Here is an 8,176-nt window from a genome sequence, read left to right as displayed (position 1 = left end):
ACACACTCCTGTACCTGGGGAGGTCTCTCTAACATCCCCTCTCTCTCACACACACACACACTCCTGTACCTGGGGAGGTCTCTCTAACATCCCCTCTCTCTCACACACACACACTCCTGTACCTGGGGAGGTCTCTCTAACATCCCCTCTCTCTCTCTCTCTCACACACACACACACTCCTGTACCTGGGGAGGTCTCTCTAACACCCCCTCTCTCTCACACACACACACACTCCTGTACCTGGGGAGGTCTCTCTAACATCCCCTCTGTCTCTCTCACACACACTCCTGTACCTGGGGAGGTCTCTCTAACATCCCCTCTCTCTCACACACACACACACTCCTGTACCTGGGGAGGTCTCTCTAACATCCCCTCTCTCTCACACACACACACTCCTGTACCTGGGGAGGTCTCTCTAACATCCCGTCTCTCTCTCTCTCTCACACACACACACACTCCTGTACCTGGGGAGGTCTCTCTAACATCCCCCCACTCTCACACACACACACACTCCTGTACCTGGGGAGGTCTCTCTAACATCCCGTCTCTCTCTCTCTCTCACACACACACACACTCCTGTACCTGGGGAGGTCTCTCTAACATCCCCTCTCTCTCAAACACACACACACACACACACACTCCTGTACCTGGGGAGGTCTCTCTAACACCCCCTCTCTCTCTCACACACACACTCCTGTACCTGGGGAGGTCTCTCTAACATCCCCTCTCTCTCACACACACACACACACACACACACTCCTGTACCTGGGGAGGTCTCTCTAACACCCCCTCTCTCTCTCACACACACACTCCTGTACCTGGGGAGGTCTCTCGAACATCCCCTCTCTCTCACACACACACACACTCCTGTACCTGGGGAGGTCTCTCTAACACCCCCTCTCTCTCTCTCACACACACACACTCCTGTACCTGGGGAGGTCTCTCTAACACCCCCTCTCTCTCTCACACACACACTCCTGTACCTGGGGAGGTCTCTCTAACATCCCCTCTCTCTCACACACACACACACACTCCTGTACCTGGGGAGGTCTCTCTAACACCCCCCCTCTCTCTCTCACACACACACACTCCTGTACCTGGGGAGGTCTCTCTCACATCCCCTCTCTCTCACACACACACTCCTGTACCTGGGGAGGTCTTTCTAACATCCCCTCTCTCTCTCTCTCACACACACACACTCCTGTACCTGGGGAGGTCTTTCTAACATCCCCTCTCTCTCTCTCTCACACACACACACTCCTGTACCTGGGGAAGTCTCTCTAACATCCCCTCTCTCTCTCTCACACACACACTCCTGTACCTGGGGAGGTCTCTCTAACATCCCCTCTCTCACACACACACACACTCCTGTACCTGGGGAGGTCTCTCTAACATCCCCCTCTCTCTCACACACACACACACACACACTCCTGTACCTGGGGAGGTCTCTCTAACATCACCTCTCCTCACACACACACTCCTGTATCTGGGGAGGTCTCTCTAACATCCCCTCTCTCTCACACACACACACTCCTGTACCTGGGGAGGTCTCTCTAACATCCCCTCTCTCTCTCTCTCACACACACACACTCCTGTATCTGGGGAGGTCTCTCTAACATCCCCTCTCTCTCTCACACACAGACTCCTGTACCTGGGGAGGTCTCTCTAACATCCTCTCTCTCTCACACACACACACTCCTGTACCTGGGGAGGTCTCTCTAACATCCTCTCTCTCTCTCACACACACACTCCTGTACCTGGGGAGGTCTCTCTAACATCCCCTCTGTCTCTCTCTCACACACACTCCTGTACCTGGGGAGGTCTCTCTAACATCCCCACTCTCTCACACACACACACTCCTGTACCTGGGGAGGTCTCTCTAACATCCCCTCTGTCTCTCTCTCTCTCACACACACTCCTGTATCTGGGGAGGTCTCTCTAACACCCCCTCTCTCTCTCTCTCTCACACACACACACACTCCTGTACCTGGGGAGGTCTCTCTAACATCCCCTCTCTCTCTCTCACACACACACACACACTCCTGTACCTGGGGAGGTCTCTCTAACATCCCCTCTCTCTCTCTCACACACACACTCCTGTACCTGGGGAGGTCTCTCTAACATCCCCTCTCTCTCTCTCACACACACACACACACTCCTGTACCTGGGGAGGTCTCTCTAACATCCCCTCTCTCTCTCTCACACACACTCCTGTACCTGGGGAGGTCTCTCTAACATCCCCTCTCTCTCTTTCACACACACACACCCCTGTACCTTGGGAGGTCTCTCTAACATCCCCTCTCTCTCACATACACACACTCCTGTACCTGGGGAGGTCTCTCTAACATCCCCTCTCTCTCACACACACACACTCCTGTACCTGGGGAGGTCTCTCTAACATCCCCTCTCTCTCTCCCTCACACACACACTCCTGTACCTGGGGAGGTCTCTCTAACATCCCCTCTCTCTCTCACACACACACACTCCTGTACCTGGGGAGGTCTCTCTAACATCCCCTCTCTCTCACACACACACACTCCTGTACCTGGGGAGGTCTCTCTAACATCCCCTCTCTCTCACACACACACACACTCCTGTACCTGGGGAGGTCTCTCTAACATCCCCTCTCTCTCACACACACACACTCCTGTACCTGGGGAGGTCTCTCTAACATCCCCTCTCTCTCTCTCACACACACACTCCTGTACCTGGGGAGGTCTCTCTAACATCCCCACTCTCTCTCTCACACACACTCCTGTATCTGGGGAGGTCTCTCTAACATCCCCACTCTCTCTCTCACACACACTCCTGTACCTGGGGAGGTCTCTCTAACATCCCCTCTCTCTCTCACACACACACTCCTGTACCTGGGGAGGTCTCTCTAACATCCCCTCTCTCTCACACACACACACTCCTGTACCTGGGGAGGTCTCTCTAACATCCCCTCTCTCTCTCACACACACACACTCCTGTATCTGGGGAGGTCTCTCTAACATCCCCTCTCTCTCTCTCACACACACACACACACTCCTGTACCTGGGGAGGTCTCTCTAACACCCCCTCTCTCTCTCACACACACACTCCTGTACCTGGGGAGGTCTCTCTAACACCCCCTCTCTCTCTCACACACACACACTCCTGTACCTGGGGAGGTCTCTCTAACATCCCCTCTCTCTCTCACACACACACACTCCTGTACCTGGGGAGGTCTCTCTAACATCCCCTCTCTCTCTCACACACACACACACACACACACTCCTGTACCTGGGGAGGTCTCTCTAACATCCCCTCTCTCTCTCACACACACACACTCCTGTACCTGGGGAGGTCTCTCTAACATCCCCTCTCTCTCTCACACACACACACTCCTGTATCTGGGGAGGTCTCTCTAACATCCCCTCTCTCTCTCACACACACACACTCCTGTACCTGGGGAGGTCTCTCTAACATCCCCTCTCTCTCTCACACACACACACTCCTGTACCTGGGGAGGTCTCTCTAACACCCCCTCTCTCTCACACACACACACTCCTGTACCTGGGGAGGTCTCTCTAACATCCCCTCTCTCTCTCCCTCACACACACACTCATGTACCTGGGGAGGTCTCTCTAACATCCCCTCTCTCTCACACACACACACTCCTGTACCTGGGGAGGTCTCTCTAACATCCCCTCTCTCTCTCTCTCTCTCACACACACACACACACTCCTGTACCTGGGGAGGTCTCTCTAACATCCCCTCTCTCTCTCTCACACACACACTCCTGTACCTGGGGAGGTCTCTCTAACATCCCCTCTCTCTCTCACACACACACACACTCCTGTACCTGGGGAGGTCTCTCTAACACCCCCTCTCTCTCTCTCACACACACACTCCTGTACCTGGGGAGGTCTCTCTAACATCCCCACTGTCTCTCTCTCTCTCACACACACTCCTGTACCTGGGGAGGTCTCTCTAACCACCTATCTCTCTCTCTCTCTCACACACACACACTCCTCTACCTGGGGAGGTCTCTCTAACACCCCCTCTCTCTCTCTCTCACACACACACACACACACACACACACTCCTGTACCTGGGGAGGTCTCTCTAACATCCCCTCTCTCTCTCTCACTCACACACACTCCTGTATCTGGGGAGGTCTCTCTAACATCCCCTCTCTCTCACATACACACACTCCTGTACCTGGGGAGGTCTCTCTAACATCCCCTCTCTCTCACACACACACACTCCTGTACCTGGGGAGGTCTCTCTAACATCCCCTCTCTCTCTCCCTCACACACACACTCCTGTACCTGGGGAGGTCTCTCTAACATCCCCTCTCTCTCACACACACACACACACACTCCTGTACCTGGGGAGGTCTCTCTAACCACCTATCTCTCTCTCTCTCTCACACACACACACTCCTGTACCTGGGGAGGTCTCTCTAACACCCCCTCTCTCTCTCTCTCACACACACACACACACACACACTCCTGTACCTGGGGAGGTCTCTCTAACATCCCCTCTCTCTCTCACACACACACACAAACCCCTGTACCTGGGGAGGTCTCTCTAACATCCCCTCTCTCTCTCTCACACACACTCCTGTACCTGGGGAAGTCTCTCTAACATCCCCTCTCTCTCTCTCTCACACACACACTCCTGTACCTGGGGAGGTCTCTCTAACATCCCCTCTCTCTCTCTCTCACACACACACTCCTGTACCTGGAGAGGTCTCTCTAACAACCCCTCTCTCTCACACACACACACACTCCTGTACCTGGGGAGGTCTCTCTCTCTCTCTCACACACATACACACTCCTGTACCTGGGGAGGTCTCTCTCTCTCTCTCTCTCACACACACACACACACACTCCTATATCTGGGGAGGTCTCTCTCTCTCTCTCTCACACACACACACACTCCTGTACCTGGGGAGGTCTCTCTAACAACCCCTCTCTCTCTCACACACACACACTCCTGTACCTGGGGAGGTCTCTCTCTCTCTCTCTCTCTCACACACATACACACTCCTGTACCTGGGGAGGTCTCTCTCTCTCTCTCACACACACACACACACTCCTGTACCTTGGGAGGTCTCTCTAACATCCCCTCTCTCTCACACACACACACTCCTGTACCTTGGGAGGTCTGTCTAACATCCCCTCTCTCTCACACACACACACTCCTGTACCTTGGGAGGTCTCTCTAACATCCCCTCTCTCTCACACACACACACACACTCCTGTACCTTGGGAGGTCTCTCTAACATCCCCTCTCTCTCACACACACACACTCCTGTACCTGGGGAGGTCTCTCTAACATCCCCACTCTCTCTCTCACACACACACACTCCTGTACCTGGGGAGGTCTCTCTAACATCCCCCCTCTCTCTCACACACACACTCCTGTATCTGGGGAGGTCTCTCTAACACCCCCCCTCTCTCTCTCACACACACACTCCATAATCCAGAGGCTTACGCTGTCATGTGGTGGGACAGGAGCTCAAATCCCACCACCTCTCTCCTGGTAGAATTCAAACTCAGAAATTGAAAGCTTGTCCACGTGGGTCACTAATGCCCTTTACGGGGGGGGGCGTGACATTGGCTGTCCTGACCCTGTCTGGGTGGTCCCAGGCCCCACAGCAAGGGGATTGACTTTGAACTGCCTTCTCAGATGGCCCAGGTGGGGTATTCGGTTCAAGGGGCAATTGAGGATGAGCTTGCAAACGCTCAGCCCACCAGCAGTGCCCACATCCTGTGAATAAAAACCAGGACAATCCCATTCAGTGAAGACTGAAGGGATGGGCCAACAAGTGGCAAGTGACAATCATGCTACGCAAATGCTAGACAATGATCATCTCTCCATTAAGAGAGAATCTAACCATCACCCCCTTGACATTCAATGGCTTGACCATCACTGAATCTCACACACACACACTCCTGTACCTGGGGATGTCTCTCTCTCTCTCTCTCCCCCACACACACACACACACACTCCAGTATCTGGGGAGGTCTCTCGCTCTCTCTCTCTCTCTCTGTCACACACACACTCCAGTATCTGGGGAGGTCTCTCTCTCTCTCTCGCTCTCTCTCTCTCTCTCTGTCACACACACACACACACACACTCTCCAGTATCTGGAGAGGTCTCTCTAACACCATGTCTTACCTATCCCTATTTCGGGATATCCCACCTCCTTCCCGATGTGAAACACCATTGGGACCGGGTAGAGGGTGACGGTGCCTAGATTGATGATGCTTTCTGACTTGCTGTTTCTTGGCTGTGTGTCCTTGTTTGTCTAGCTCACTCTCTCTCTCTCTCTCTTTCTCACTCTGTCTATCCACTAGTTTTTCCTCTGAGCACTCCTGTCTTGGCCTCCCCCTTCGTCTCTCTGTGCCTCATCCCTGGCCCGGTTTGGTGAAATCTCCCTCCGCGGCCTCTCTGTCGGCCCTAACACGTGCTGCTCAGTACTTTACCCAGTGACTGATGACCTAGTGGCACAGAGCGGTAATTAGTCCTTGAAGACTGGCCACTTGGCGCACTTTTCCCTGTGAAACCTCCCGTTAACTTTGCCTGCTCTAATTAAGGCGGTGCAATAATCCAGAGGCTTACGCTGTCATGTGGTGGGACAGGAGCTCAAATCCCACCACCTCTCTCCTGGTAGAATTCAAACTCAGAAATTGAAAGCTTGTCCACGTGGGTCACTAATGCCCTTTACGGGGGGTCGGTGGGGGGCATTGGCTGTCCTGACCCTGTCTGGGTGGCCCCAGGCCCCACAGCAAGGGGATTGACTTTGAACTGCCTTCTCAGATGGCCCAGGTGGGGTATTCGGTTCAAGGGGCAATTGAGGATGAGCTTGCAAACGCTCAGCCCACCGGCAGTGCTCACATCCTGTGAATAAAAACCAGGACAATCCCATTCAGTGAAGACTGAAGGGATGGGCCAACAAGTGGCAAGTGACAATCATGCTACGCAAATGCTAGACAATGACCATCTCTCCATTAAGAGAGAATCTAACCATCACCCCCTTGACAGTCAATGGCTTGACCATCACTGAATTGCCCCCCCTCCCCCCCACTTTTGACATCCTTGGGGTTACCACTGACAGGACACTCAACTGGACTCATCACAGTGGCTACAAGAGCAGGTCAGAGGCTGGGAATCTTACAGCGAGTGACTCCCCAAAGCCTGTCCGCCATCTACAAGGCACAAGTCAGGAGTGTGAGGGAACACTCCCCACTGGCCCTGGACGGGGGCAGCTCCAAACACTCAAAAGGCCCCACACCATCCAGGACAAAGCTTGATTGGCACCACATCCACTCCCTCCACCACCGACGCTCAGTATCAACACTGTGCACTACCAAAGCTCCTTGGAGAGCACCTTCCAAACCCACAGCCACCTCCGTCTCGAAGGACAGGACAGCGGATACATAGGAACAAGTTTTCCTCCGAGCTCCTCACCATCTTGGAAGTATATCACCGTTCCATCACTGTGGCTGGGTCAGAATCCTGGAATTCCTTCCCTCAGGGCATTGTGGGTCAACCCACAGCAGGTGGACTGCAGCGGCTCAAGAGGGCAGCTCACCCCCACCTTCTCAAGGGGCAACTAGGGATGGGTCATAAATGCTGGCCCAGCCAACGACGCCCATATCCCACAAATGAATAACAAAACCCTGTCATCCCTGATGCCACTGTGTAATAATATTTCTTCATCTTCAAACCCATCGGACACCTTGCACAGTGGCTATCATTTAGACTTACCCCAGGCAGCGTCTTCTGCTCATGTAGTGCAGTCTGTGCTTTCAACGCCGAGTCCCTCGAACAATATGTGAGGAAGGCACATCCTTTTTCCCGAGGGAGAAATCGGAAAGGCACCAGATCAGAAAAATTCATAAAATCACTCACAAAATCAATCGATCACACAAATCACACACAAAATCAATCAATCACACAACACAACATACAAATCACACACAAAATCAATCAATCACACAAATCACACACAAAATCAATCAATCACACAAATCAATAAATCACACAAATCACTCAATCACACACAAATCAATTAATCATGCAAATCATTCACAAAAATCAATCAATCACACAAATCACTCACAAATATATATCAATCACAAAACACAATCACACAAGTCAATCAATCACACAAATTATACACACAAAACAATCACACA

General features: G+C 52.9%; 1 protein-coding gene across 1 annotated transcript in view; it reads right to left on the bottom strand.

Annotated features, from left to right (window-relative positions):
- LOC148135299 (CUGBP Elav-like family member 3-A) overlaps nucleotides 1-7,826 on the bottom strand; it is a 108,774-nt gene extending 100,948 nt beyond the window's left edge. The window contains exon 1 of the mRNA XM_087985108.1: nucleotides 7,746-7,826. The gene's annotated coding sequence lies outside the window, so the exon portion shown is untranslated. The remainder of the gene's footprint in view (nucleotides 1-7,745) is intronic.
- Nucleotides 7,827-8,176: the final 350 nt, after the last annotated feature.

Source organism: Chiloscyllium plagiosum, unplaced genomic scaffold (genome assembly GCF_037043375.1).
Source record: "Chiloscyllium plagiosum isolate Xiang-an unplaced genomic scaffold, Cpla_swu_hap1 HiC_scaffold_50, whole genome shotgun sequence".
NCBI lineage: Eukaryota > Metazoa > Chordata > Chondrichthyes > Orectolobiformes > Hemiscylliidae > Chiloscyllium > Chiloscyllium plagiosum.
Note: the sequence above shows the minus strand (reverse complement) of the source record. Positions and strands in the feature narration are given on the sequence as shown.